The sequence below is a fragment of the Solanum dulcamara genome, chromosome 5, assembly GCF_947179165.1.
Source record: "Solanum dulcamara chromosome 5, daSolDulc1.2, whole genome shotgun sequence".
NCBI lineage: Eukaryota > Viridiplantae > Streptophyta > Magnoliopsida > Solanales > Solanaceae > Solanum > Solanum dulcamara.
In genome coordinates this window covers 2,559,121-2,574,424 of record NC_077241.1, presented here as the reverse complement: position 1 = coordinate 2,574,424, position 15,304 = coordinate 2,559,121, and the positions used below count along the sequence as shown (strand labels likewise).

Below are 15,304 nucleotides of genomic sequence, written 5' to 3'. Positions count from 1 at the left end.
TAGACAACTTATCCTAACGCAAGAATCAGTGGCTAATTACATAGCTCGAACTCATGACATATAGCTTACGCATATCACACCAATACCACAAACAAGAACTCAACACACTTACAGTGCAAATTCAATGTTATTGATAATATACCCTTGTGGACACTAAACATGATGTATCTCACACCTAAAAAACAGAATTTAGCCAATACTACAAACAAGAACTTCAATGACAAGAACTCAACACACACATGATACTACTAGAACATGATCCATCCATAGGAGAGTAAGCTCGATTCACTCATAAGGCGAGAGCATAAGAACACAGAAAGGCGATCAACGACTCATTAACGAGCAATTACAACTATATATAACCATTACACAGGACAACAACAACCTCTGAAGATTGAGTATGAGAAATGGACATCAATTGTGACCTGAAATCCTCTGTTCTGTCCCCTGAAGACGTTATAGAACCGTTTGAGGTGCAAGAATTCTCCACAAGCACTATATCCGGTAGCAAATTAGATATAGCAATGAGCAATTCACGTGCTACATCGAAAGGAGCTTCCTCTCCAATTGCTCTATCTGCCATAAAATGCAGATCCTTCCTCTGAATTCACTAAATGCAATGTACAACATAGAACTATTAGCTTGAAAAACAGGTTTTCAAAGTAATATTTCAACAGCCAGGAGCGGAGTCAAGTAGAGTCGAGGGGTTTCATCTGAATCCTCTACGACATGATGAAAATTATCTTTTATGTGTATATAGTAGATGTTGAACCTCCCTTTCACCACTCCATGTGTATACTTTTCATATGTTGAACCCCTTAGTGAAAAACACAACTCTGCAACTATCAACAACTAGTGACGCAACAACAACATATTAAGTGTAATCCTACAAGTAGGGTCCAGGAAGGGTGATGTGTACACAAACCTTATTCCTAGCTTGCAAATGTAGAAAAGTAGTTTCAAATAAACAACACAGGTCAAGTAAAGCAGCATTTCAAAGAGCATAAATTGATAGAAAAATAATAATAACCACAATAAAATAATATGATAATCAGAGCAAAGAAAACATCATTGAGTTGACACACCAAAGCAAATAATAAGTATATCTCAATCTTCTATTGCCATGTAGCAATTACAGGGCTTATTAGAGAAAACATTTTCAAGAAATAATCAGCCATATCAAGAGGTTGAATTTAAAAATTAGAAAAGTTAAATTAAAAAAAAAGTTAATGGTAAAAAAAAAACTTAAAATTATAGAGAGTTTCGTACATTAACTATTCATTGTTTCATTTACATCTACGTAAACTATCACTTCCTTTGCGCCTACTAAAGGATTGATAGTTTAGATAGCCAAACCAAATAATAGATAATTGAGATATGAAATTTATGAAAAAGTGATAATTTAGATTGTTTTTTTAACTATAATTTTAAATCCCTCTTCTTTCCAAAAATTCAACAAATTGTTTGCACACGTAACTTCAGAATGCCATCTCCACCATCTAACTTTTTCACTTACAATTTGAACAGATAAAAAGTGAATCTACCAAAGAAAAAGCAGGCCAGTGCACTAAAATTTCGCTATGCATGAAATTTAAAGAAAGGCGAGACAATAAAATGTTTCCACAATTTGACCTTATAACATTTATCAATTATTCCAAGACTCTGACTCCTAAGTGAATTTACAAACATTTATATACTAGATTACAATTTACAAAATCAAATTGCATAATCTAATAGAAAAATGATTTTTAAAGAATACAAACCAAAAACACAGAAAATATATTTTTATTTATATGAAAGAGGAGAGAAAAGAAGAGTACCTTTAAAAGTAAAGCACCTTTCTGATTAATTTTTTTTCAGTGCCTTTTTGATGAGTATATGGATTTGTATAAATGAGTGGTGCTTTTCTATTTTAATTCAATTTCCTCTTAATTAGATTATCGGCTAGCCAATCAACAAAACCCCTATTTTTAGTAAACTATATTTATTAGCATCTCTTACCCTCGAATTTTGAGGAAATAGCACTTGTGTCCTTGTGGTTTTGGATAAATGTTGGATATACTTTTACCATGAGAAGGCAGAGAGCAAAATCAACCTACGTAGCCGAATATAGAAACTATTATACCCAGGACCGTCTCAATTATAAGGTCACTAAAGCAATTGCTTAGGGCCTCAAATTTTTTAGGACCCTCAAATTTTTCCTAAGGAATATATATATAGTATTTGTTTACTTTATTTAATGTGGAGGTTGTTGTAATAATTGAGAGATTAAATAGTATTTAATTAATTATAACATCTTTTTTTACGTGACTACCTATTTTGTTAACTTATTTATATTTTGGTGATTATCAAGAAGCCACATTACAATTTTTACATTTACCTTTTTTATTCCCCAATCAATTTTTATTATCCCATTATTGAATATTCTAATGTCTACCAAATTGTCACGACCCAAATCCAGGTGTGATGACACTCATCTCAACCCACCGAGATAAGTCAGCCTAATACCCAACGGAAAGTAGATGAGGAAGAAAATGAGATAATTCAAAATTTAACTTAATCGAAAATACGTAAAATAAACTCAAATCCCCAAGATTAGTTGTCACGTACACAAGCCACTAATGTATTGCCGAAGTACGAAAAGAAATACAGTCATAATGTATTCGTCTATGGAATAGGACTAAAACATAATAAAAGAGTAAGAGATGTCCGCTAGATGGATGTAACAACTACCTCAACACTCGGAATGATAGCCTCGGATGTAGTAGAAAACAGTAGGAGATCAAGCAGGTCCGGGCTCACAACCTACACAAGTGTAGAAGCAAGGGGTGAGTATCAAACAACACGTTACTCAGCAAGTGGATAACTAAAACTAAGCAAAGCTTAATAGATACAAGTACTCCTGTCCTCCCAACCGAACCTCCTTAACTACAACTTGCATAAAATCAGCCCAACTCTACACTTGTACAATAACAATATTAATACAGTCCACAAATACTCATCAATAGTCTCGTCAATGAATCATACCAAGTCAAGTTCAGCACACACACAGCAATATGGGGGTAAACACAAATTCACAAATATCAAAAAGGTGCAATGCAATGCAATGAAATGATGCATGTCTTTCCTATCGGTACACATCCACTGAATCACAGTCTGAAACCCATGGGGGACATTTCTGTCCATGTAACCTGCCACGAAACGTGTGGCCCGTCCCCTCAGCATATATATCTTGCCACGGAGCGTGTGGCCCGACCTCTTTTATTTCATAATACTTGCCACAGAGCGTGTGGCCCAACCCCTTTGTTTCATAATACCTGCCACGGAGCGTGTGGCCCGACCCCTTTATTTCATATCATTTCCAGTCTCAACACAATATGTCAGAACCAATGCAATTAATTCATGTTCATATAATTCACGATAATAAAATGACAACAACAATAGTTTTTCCTATCTCACACCAACGTAGTCATTTCATATATCCAAAATAAACTCACAATCACAACATATCAATTCCATCAATACATGTCATTAAATCACTATTTTATACCCCTCATCTCTATTTTTAAGGCCAATCATACAGTCAATAATCAGTCCAATTCTCATTACTCTTCAGTACACATAACATGGAAATACAAGCATCTACAAGCTTAAACTGAGGTTTAAAAATTCACTTGTTTTAATTAATCAAGCAATCACTCCGGAACTTGAGTCTTCCCTTTTCGTTGGGCCTCCAAATAAGTATAATCTAATCAAATAAATAACCACAATAAGATTTCGAAACTAACAACACTCATATTATTATATGTCTAGCTTAGACCCAAAACCTACCCAAATCAATAATCAAGTTCTCAAATCTTGATGCCAATTAATAAACCAAATCTTATATTTTTCTAAATTTCAAGATTAGGGTTAAGCCTCAATTTCCCCAATATCATAAATTTAATGAAATTTATATGACATAATATGCCTAATATTTAATTACCTATCACAATATATCAAAACTTAAATCATAATGTACTAACTATAAAAAAAACCTAAAATCGGACTCAATTTATGCAAACCCGTAGAAGTTCAATATTACCTATGAAATATGCCTATGCAAATGCTACTTGTATACCTATTATATAATAATTCTAACTTTCCTTTCAGTGGTTGGTTTACTATTACCAATCCTTGGCCACAAATACTTTATGGTTGACCATTAATCCTTATCAACAACAACCAATAGAAATAAATTAAACGTGCCCATCAATTTGTAAAAAAAAAAACATTAAGACAATTTGAAATCTAATGTCTTCCCCTGACATATTATAATAATACTATTATATATGAGTAATCAATGCATGCATACACACGAACTTCAAACTTGGTTGAAATTCTCTTACCTTTCTTCGTAATCACTTAGCCGTCGTTGCACAGTTTCTTGATTGTTATTCTTTTTTTTTTCTAACCAATATGAATTAAAAGTAAAAACCCTACTACTTATTTTAATAAATAAAGTGGTTTAAGATATTAACTAAACTAACACTTTAGTCCATCAATTAAATTAGTTATCTAAAGTTATCCCTCAACTAAATAACCGTAGTTATTGAATAATCCAAATTTATAATTTAATTAATTTTTTTTTTGGAGAGAGTATTTTATGGAAGAGAGATGACTTATTCTCAAAATGACCAAACGGGTCATAACACAAATGGTCCAACCTTTTGCATTATGCAAAATCTATTGTTTTATATTTATAAAAGATCAAATTTATTTTTTGATGTATTCTTTAAATTTTAAGCACTGTAACAAATTCATACTAGCATTATATAAACTTTTTAAATTTTGAGTCAAATTCTATTATTCTAACTTTATATTATATTTCTTCATTGAATATTTTCATTGTTAACATTCTTATTTCATAAAGTCTACATACATCCTATCTTCTCGAAACTTCACTTGTATGATTACATTGAATATGTTATAGTTATTCAATTTACATATGACAACTAAAAGAAAAGGTCTCTTTATGAAATTTGACTTTAGGCCATCGAACTTGTTAGAGAAGATCCTGATTATACCTTCCAATATATACTTATGAAAGCAGTTTAAACATTATTGTCAGGATGGCCCCTTGCATTTGCGCCAGAATTAACAAATATAGATATTCTACAATGCTTTAAACTATTTCTTTTTAAATCTCACTTGTAAAAATACTATATATATATATATATATATATATATATATATATATATATTGCCTACATTACACTCCTTCTTCAGATCTTGTGCGACTGTGAGATGTTTTGTGCATCGGGCTCCTCTATTTACTTTCTTCGGTTGTGATTTCAATTTGATAGACATAGACCTTGAATTTAAGATCGCGAAATTATTTGAGTCTAACAGAAACAACTTCTTTATCTCTACGAAATATGAATAAACTCCTAGTGGTCGCCATAAGTTGCATTCATCTGAATTTCTAGCGATTCGTCAGGACTTTGCGACCAAATAACTTTTTTTAATTAGTATTAAAACTTAAGCAGTGACATTGAATTAACCCACATGGTTAAATTTGCCAAATAAAAGAGAACCAAAGAAGAAAAAACACTCCAAGTTACTTAAGGCCCATTTGCATAGTTGTATTTCCACATGCAGTCTTTTCTTGAGCCCATTGGATATCAACAAAACTATAATGTGAGCTTTTCTTGAGTTTGAGATAAAGTGATATGGATATATGTCTAATTTTTCAGTGTTGCAAGAAATTGTGCTATCAAAGAATTACTAAAAGAGCAATTTTCTTTATAGAAATCGAATATCTAGTGGTCGATTACTGAAGAATCTATCTGGGATCAACTTTTAAGATTAATTGTAACTTTCGAAATTTGAGGATAATGAAAACGCCTTTTGATTCTTCTCAACTTAAATAACAAGTTATGGTCACATAATGCGAGACTCAAACATATAATTTAAGTCACAAATCCTTCAACTTTTATCACTTGAACTAAGCGTGAGGAGAAAATATTGATATTACAATTATACATGTGAAATTTCAATTAAAAGCTCAAGTTATTTTATAATTTTGGAACTCGTAGGGGGAAAGTCTCATAAAAGCAACTTAATTAAATAAAAGCTTAAAAAAAATGAATTTCCGAAATTTCAATTTTATGCAATTTATATGTACTTTTATAGTTCAAAGAAAATTAGTTATAATTCAAATAACAAGTGGAGTACATAAATAAACATCTAAATTAAAGTTGACATCATTAGATAAACATTTAAGTATCATATATAATAATTAGATAAATATCTGATTTTATCTATTGAATATGAGGTCAACAAGTGCTTTTGTACCATTGAGTTGGCAAAAGGTGTGTGAAATATTTTATTTCTCAATCTCAAAGACAATGTATGTTAGATGTATTTTTTTCTTTCTTTTTTCATCGAAATAAAGAAACTTGATTGCTAAATGTTTTTTTTTTATAATAATCATAAATAGAAAAAAATTATTCAATTGACAAATTAACAGTTTCTTAAATATATTTTTGAGCAATAAAAGATTTGTCAAAAACTGGAAAAAAAAAAGAAGAAGATATATTTAACTAAAAGTACCAGAACAATCCCGACAAATCCTAAAAACCTCAACACAAAAAACTACATTAAACACAAAAAAATAGACAAAAAATAACAAGGTAGCACCTCAAGAAGTTGCACTAAACTTTAGAAAATAGAGAAAAATAGGAGACATCGCAAAAACTACACCTCTAAATGTGAGTTTCCCATAAATCCTTTCTTTTTTTTTCTCATTATTTCAGTCAAATCTAATAGATAAAATTTGATAAATATTTGACAAATATAAAAATTGCTCACTTTTGCTAAGTTTAAAAAACCAAATTAAAACTACTTAAAAATACATTTAAAAGAGACTATTTTAAACTTACTCAAAATATAAAGGATAATTTTTTAAACTTTTTCGCCCGATGTTCAATTATTTGATATCTACATTAAAACTCAAATAAATTTAAATTTATGCATTTGCATGATTCATTTTTTAAGGCAACACTCCGGACATCATTTTTTTCCCATTAAGTTGTCTCTTGAAGCACACGAAGCAGTGCCTCGAAATTGAAACCAAACCTCTTTAGGTGGATGACAGAAACAAGAAAAATCTTAGTTAGACTTGGAAAAGCAATAAACAAACATATATAAAAAAATCTTAGGCCAATTGTGTGTAATTACTTTCATAATAATAATAAAAAAATGTATTAAGATGAAAGAAAGTTGGGTTACTAGGTCTTTAATTATATATGATTAGGAAATGATATTTGTATTTTGTATAAAGGATAAGCTAGTCCTCTTTTATATATGTGTCTCCATACATATGTGTTTAATTACCTTTTTTTACGGTAGTCATTCTTTATAACAATATTTCATTATAATGGTCAACTTTTCGTTGAAATTGATTTTTCATGTTATTTTACATTATAATGTTCTCAAAAACATATTTTGCTGTAGTAACGAAAAAGATATCTGAACAAATGACATTGTTTCTCAACAAAAGAAAAGCATTTATCCAATTTATAATAACAATTGTGTCTCAATTTACAATAACAAGGGGTCGTCAGTTATATCCTGCTTTAAAACTTTTCTTTTGAACTGAGGGTTGTCTATCGAAAATAGTTTACAATAAATATGTTATTATTGTTATTGTATTGTCAGATATACAAATTTTCACTAACAATATTTCTCTATTTAAACATAGTTTCTTATTCTTTTTAATAATTAATTGTTGATGATAATTGATCTTTTGTTCAACTTAGCTTCTTATCAATAATAATACGCAATGGATCAAGATGAACTTCTTAAATAATGTAAGTATCATAATTAATTCATGAGATTTTAAGATAATCTTGGACTAATATTTTATAATCCAACAAGAGAGGGAGAAGGGAAAAGGGAAAAGCTCAGTAGCTATTGTGGCAAAACCTCCCATTTTCCTTTGTATTAATAATTGTAGAAAGGGTAAAAGTTATGTACCAAATTAGAAATGCAATTAGTAAATAATTTTTTAAAATAAATGTACTAAAGTTACATTTTTGAAAATATTTATTAAGGTGATGAACATGTTAACTCTTTTTTTAAAAATGTTAAATTAGTACCCAGCTCATAATCCATTATATATATGCAATTTGACCTAATTTTTGTTTCTCATCAGAATAGTTCAAAATTAATGGAGATCCTAGCAATAGTATTTTAACTCTTGCATGTTTATAACACGCAACAAACTTGTATTTTAGTATTAAAATGTGTTTTAAATGATTGAAATTCAGTATAATTTTTGCAAGTGTAATATGAGCAGAGTGGTATATATGTAAATCATATTCCGATCTTGTAAAGATAAATAGATAGTTTCAGACAGACCCTCGAGTATTAAATTCTTCAATCTTCATAATTCTTATGAAGAAATTCAAAGTTCAACTAAGATGTTAGAATGTTTCATATTAGTTGAGAAAATATGCTATCGTCTTTTTATATGATCTTTGACATTTGACAATTCTCACATTATGAGCAAATTCTGAGAATTGAGTAAGATTCAAATTTTATTTTTCTTAATAAATATCTTACGTATTAGAGTCAGATTCATTTCAATTTTTGATTTAGGTTGTCCACACATTTCAGATATCCAATCTCAAGTTATCGCATGAGAGGTGTTAACATGTCTCACATTGGTTGATAAATGTATTATTATAATCCTTGTTAAAGAAGGATCAGATTTTTGAAATTTATGAGTTTCTACAGTAATCTCAAATTAATATAAAATAATATTTGGGTTCACAATCTACTATTTATAAATATTTTATTGATTTCTTGATATAAATACATGATATGAACATGAAAAGTCACTAGGTACCTCTAAACCCACACCTTAAATGATTGGATCCTCCCCTGATTCTCATCTCATCAACTAACTTTTGAGGTTAAATCAGGTCGAAATTGAATTTCTTAACAAGGAATAATGTAATTAACTTGAATTAGACATCTAGAGACCAAATGTCAATTCGAGATTTAAAGCTTATGATTCTTATAACGGTCTCAAATTAAGATTATAATAATAATAACTGAATTAATGGTCAAATATTTATAAATATTTAGTAATTTTTTTAATATATATATAAAAAAGATTTGAATAAAAGCTATTGGATCTCTGTGAATCTGAAGGCATATGTAACTTGTAATGTATGGGTTCTTGGTCGTGAAAAGTTAATATAACTGTCCATATTTATTTAACTATAAAGAATAAACATGTAAAAACCTATTTAGTGACAGGACCTAATGTTGCTAACTTATAAGCAGATGGGGTATTTTGCCACTAGGGGTGACAAGATACGAAAGTAAGATATATATATATATATTTAAATTTTTCATCTGATGTTCAGTACTCATTTTGAGATGCGGTTAATTAGAATTTGCATTGAAAAGTCCCATTTTCGGGGAGTAAAACACATCCTATCAAAGACGATTTCATACTCAAAATTCGAACCTAAGAATTCTAATTTTAAGATAGAAAGATTAGAATACTTATCACTCTATCATAACTTTTGATATACCAAAGTATGAAGTAGGTTGATCTACACCATATACATATTTTTAAAATCAATAAATAAATACATGGACACAAATTCACAAAAGTAAATCCATATCCAAAAGGGGATTTGCTGATCAAACCTATTGAGATAGCGTGCATAAATATAACACTTATAAAAGCCATAATTAATTAGGTGTAGCTTTTTCACTTTTTTTTTTATCATACACAATAAAGGAATTTGTATATCAATTTTTTTTAAGCATTTGATGTGTGGAGCCCACAAACTCGATTACTCACGATGCGTAAGGCCCATTAAGGAGAAGCGGAAAATTAACAAATAACCATTTTTCACGAATAGCTACTCTTTTATCTTATTTTTAAAAAATAGCCGTTGATATAGGTTTCAAATTCAAAAGGCCAAATGCAGCTAGTGGACTCCATTTTTACGAGAAATCGAGGTTTAAAGGTATTGGGATCTCGTCCATCACAATTTCATTAGTGAAATTTAAAATTTCATGACATTGACTAGTTTTCAAATAAAAGTTACAAGTGGACGCTATTTTTTATAGGAAAAATTATGCGAATAAATAAATATATACTAGTTAATTAATTAACATAACTATAGTTTAGTTAATTTATAATTCGTCACTAACATTTAATGTTAATTACGGTTTGACTTTGTATAATTTAAAATTTATATAATATAATTTGTATAACTTTTATATAATGTAATTTTGTATAGTATAATTTGTATAACTATTTAAAGTTCAGATGTTTGTGTTTGTATAAATTCGTTATTTTGAGTTTATACAAAAATAGCTTAATTATCCGCGAATTATACAAACGAGACAGCTTAAACTATATATAGCTACAACCCGTAAATATACAAACTATAGTTAAGGAACCTGATTAAGTTCATTATAATGGTTATTTGCGAAATTTTCCTTTTTTTTTGTAATATCTTAATTGTTTCAAGACTTAAATTTGAAACTTCTAATTAACAACAGAGGAATATCATATGCATCATATCCATCACACCATATCCTTTGGTGGTTCATATATTAACTAATTATAAGCCTTTAATCGTCTCATATTAGGACCCTAAGTGCCATTCTTGAAATAAATCATAAAAAAGGGAAATTTGAATGGATTCGACAATAACCTATTTATAATATATTGATTCATACTTTCCAAGATTGCATGTCACCATCATATAATTAATAAAGATGAATTCCTTTATTATCATATATATGTAAATCATAGTCTCATCAAGTTTTCTTGCCTAGTGTATGACATGATCCACCAGGCTGTAAGAATAAATGAAAAAAGAGGATAGTACTTAATGATTTTTCCATCAACTTTTAAACCCTAAGTAAAATCCAAACAAAGGTAAAATTTTGATGGGGTAATTTTTCTTGATAAGTGGATTTGAACATATTGTGATAGCAACATATATAAAACAAAATAAATTAAATAAAGTAAAAGCTAGCTAGTTGTAATATCCTTTTTATGGTAGATTCAGGAGAAATAATGACCTAACTAATCTATGTCATCTTCAAGAATACAACTTTTTCTCCAAGAAGAAAGAGGTACAAATTAAAACTATATTATTTAGGTCTATATTATCTTTCTTTTAAGATTTTACGCACTTTTTAAAAAAGTCAATATAGCCATAAATTTTAAATCATAAAAGTATTTATCTAAACTATCAAATAAAGGGTTATGATTTTGAGTTTGTGAGTTCTAAATTCTAAAAAAAGCAGGCATTGATTTTAAATAATTATTCAACACAAATATAAAATTTGAACTAAAATTATTGAATTTGTCAAACCTGTGATCAGAACTAAAGTTCCACCACTAACTACCATTTTATCTCTTTCATACACGTCTCTCTTAATTAACACTCTGATAACAAGTATTTTAGAACAAATATTTTAATTTATCAAAACAACTAATATTTGAGATCGGAAAAATTAGTTTTCTTCTTTTAGAAAAAAATGTTGTACCATGAATTAAGAAGCAGCCAATGAGAAGGGAAGCCTTGGAGTAACTGGTAAAGTTGCTGCCATGTGACCAGGAGGTCACGGGTTCAAGCCTTAGAAACAGCCTCTGGCAAAAATGCAAGGTAAGGCTGCGTACAATAGACCCTTGTGGTCAGGCCCTTCCCCGGACCCCGCGCATAGCGAGAGCTTTAGTGCATCGGGCTGCCTCAATGAATAAAAATATGAACAAAGAGTCATTAATATAAATATAAATTAATGACGATATCAAGTTAGTTCAACCTTACTTATGGGAATATTCAAACTAATGAATGCACCAAACTGATGCTGATGTTTAATGAAAAATAATTAAGGTGGGATCTGACTGGTTAATCCATGCATTCCAATTGTATGAGTAATGATTTTATTTTATCATTAAAGTATAATTGTGCTCTGCCAATCCATTATGTTGGTGTTTACAAATTTGATCCTTGAGATATACAGCTAGGCACATTTATTTCTTAGTTAATTTAAATATTTTGTTTTGATCCCTTTATTAATTAAAGTGTTACTATGGGTTGGTTTTGTTATTCTTATTCTTCTGGTACTTTTTTTTTCCGATTGCTTTAGATTGTTTTACTTTGAGCTGAACTTTTATTGAAAACAACTTCTCTACTTTTAAGGTATAGGTCTGCATACGTTTTATTTTTTTCATACCTCACTTTGTGGCCGGTTGAATATTTTATTGTTGTTATTGTTAATTAAAGTAGTCATATTAGAAGTTAAACTCTGCCTATGCGAGCTTGCTTGTATTACTGGTCTCAAATTCGGATAAAGGATGAGCATGGAGGTAGGCTAACAACAAGCGTAAACCTTATTGATTTATAATGAGTATTCTAATAATATAATAATGACATAAGTTGAGCTTCAATAGAGAAATAATTTGGTATAATTTGTATATAACGTAACTTAGCTTATTTAGAATTGAGACATAAGTATTATTATTAACCACTAATTTCTTATAGTAAGTGAATCGAGATTATATATTGAATTTGAGTTTTATATACTGAAAAAATAATTAAATAATTCAGGTTATTGACTAATATATTTCTGCACGGTAAAGCAACAATATGTAAGCTCTTATATGGAATGTATGTTGTAATTGTAAGAAAGATAAGCTATGAGTTAAATGGATTCTCACACATATTAAGCTGCACTTCATATTCCCTCATGAAATCTCGTGTATTAGAAAAAAAATTAAAATATATAAAGGTTGACCATCATTTTATTCGTGAAAATTCAAGATAACTTGATTTTTACCGTTTATGTGAAAGATAGGAGAGCAACTAGATGAGTTGTTCAAAAAGGCGTTGAATGAAACTCGAGTTGATTATCTTTGCAATAAGTTGGATATAGCCACTATCTATGCTCCATTTTGACGGGGAGCATTAAGGAATGAATTGTAACGATCTATTCTGTCGTTAAAAATATTTGAGATAAAATACTTGAGTGAGAAATTATGTATATCAAATCGAGTTTAAGCTGGATCAGCAGCTAGTGGCAAAGTCAAAAATTTTATTAAGAATATCCAAGATTTAATATATATATATATATATATATATATATATATATATATATATTATAATTTTTTGATGAATAGTGTCCAATTGACCACCCTAGTTTATATATAGCTACGCCACTGTCAGCCCCGTCTTGATTAACAAAATTTTCTTAGGAGCGGAAATAATGAGCAGGGGCACTTCCTAGGACCGCTGCCGCGGTCCCTCAGACGCTACAACGGGGCTAGTGTAGCGGACCATGGGCCGTTGTCGCGGTACTAGACAATAGGACCAATGAGTTTTTATACTCCAAATATTCATTCCTGGACATGGGGAGGGTTGTTGATTTTCACACATCAATTATGGATGAATGTTTGATCTTTTTATATGTGCAACCCAATACTCGTGAATTTGTTTTTTTACGATAAGTTAGGCTCAAAGTTCATTTCTTTGTCATAAGTCTGTTTTACTCTCTTGATCAAGGAATCTTCCACTATAAAATTTCTTACCTCTTTATATTCCACAATTTACTTCTTATTTAGTGTCTGAGAAACCGTCTCTTTAATACATTAGATGGTAATCAAAATAATAGTTTCACTTGACACTAGTTTTTTTTGGACCCATTTCTTTTTTTATCCTCATATTCCATAATCTTGTGTCAAAAGTCATAGGGGTCACATTGAGGGACTAAAACCACTTCCTCAAAAAAGGTGAGGGACCAAAAAGATTGTGGATTATGTAGCACATAATCATACATAAAGAAAATAAAGATAAAAATAACGTAAATATTTAATAAGGTTCGAGTAAGTCTAATCCTTCATATAAAAATAGAGAGAGTTTTCCACTATGAAAAATTAGAATTTTCTTCTTTATTTATTTTGTGTGTTATTACGTATTACATAGCTCACAATCTTTCCGCAACAATATACTTAACCAATCATTTAAAAAAAAAATACAATTAAATTTATTTTAAAAGAAATACTACTATAGTTGGAGACAAGACAGTATTTCACAAGCCATATGTTACATTCTTTAAAGAGAAAAATTGAAATCTTACTTTTTTGAGCAGTGAAATTACATATCCATAGTGTTTGGATACGTAAGAAGTTCAAATATGACACCTGAAAATCACTATTGATAATTAAGTTAGTGGAGTCATTATGTTTGGTAAAACTTAAAAGTAGTGTTTTTTGAGCAACATGAACAATAATTATATTCAAGTTAAAAGTTGTCCAAATTATCATCACTTAACCTAAATTGCTTGCATCATCAATGTGGTTGGGAAGAAAATGAAAAGGACAAAAAAAGAAGTATTTTTTTCTTTTGGCTCGTCAATTCTTGGGAGGAAAAAAAAGGTAAAAAAGGGAAGCTTTTTCATGTTTGTTGTTGTTTTGTTTTCCACATTGTGTCTAGTATCATCTCAAAACATGATTAATTAAGATTCACATTGAAAAATTTAATTTTGAGGGGTAAGGCGTTCTTTGCCAAAGATAATCATATTCCCAAGGTTCGAATCTAATTAAAATTCTGATTAAGGGTGGAAGGAGTATTTTAGAGGTGGATTCACAGCTTTTAATTTTGGATTCTAGATTTTTTAAAAGATAAGTTACTAGGTTTTGAATAATTTTATTTATACAACTTATGTTGATTTTTAAAATGAATATAAAATTTGATCCAAATCTATAAAATTTATCGAACTCATAAACATAATATATCTCCGCTTTTAAGATATTTACCATTTCATCACAATCTTTTGTGGTATTATATATCTATCATTCCTGTTGGTGATGAGGATGAATGGTGTAAATTATTCAAAATAAATAATTGGGAAAGGTGGTATTCTTTCATATATATGCTAAACATCAACCAAAAAAGATGGTTAAAAACGATAGGTGATGATGTTAACATACATTAGATTGGGGACTTTTTGTTCAATTTTTATTTACTTAAATTATATTTCAATACGTCCTCTTACATAAAAGCTCAATTGTTTTTCATAAGTCAAGCATGTGCAAGTTTTTGTTATTAAGGGGTTGATACCAAAAACTAAACTCAAGATCTCCGTATGCCTTTATACCATATTAAATTAAGTGATTGTTTCATCGAAAAATTTAAATAATTACATATGACATAATTATTAGTTTTTTACATGACATACATTTTCACATTTAACAATCGTTAACATCATTTTTAATCAG

General features: G+C 29.4%; 1 long non-coding RNA gene across 1 annotated transcript; it reads right to left on the bottom strand.

The window, feature by feature from the left end:
- LOC129890328 (uncharacterized) lies at nt 1-1,936 on the bottom strand. Its single transcript, XR_008766998.1, has 2 exons — nt 1,821-1,936; nt 1-610 (listed from the first exon to the last, which is right to left on the bottom strand). It is a non-coding gene; the product is annotated as an uncharacterized LOC129890328 (long non-coding RNA).
- Nucleotides 1,937-15,304: the final 13,368 nt, after the last annotated feature.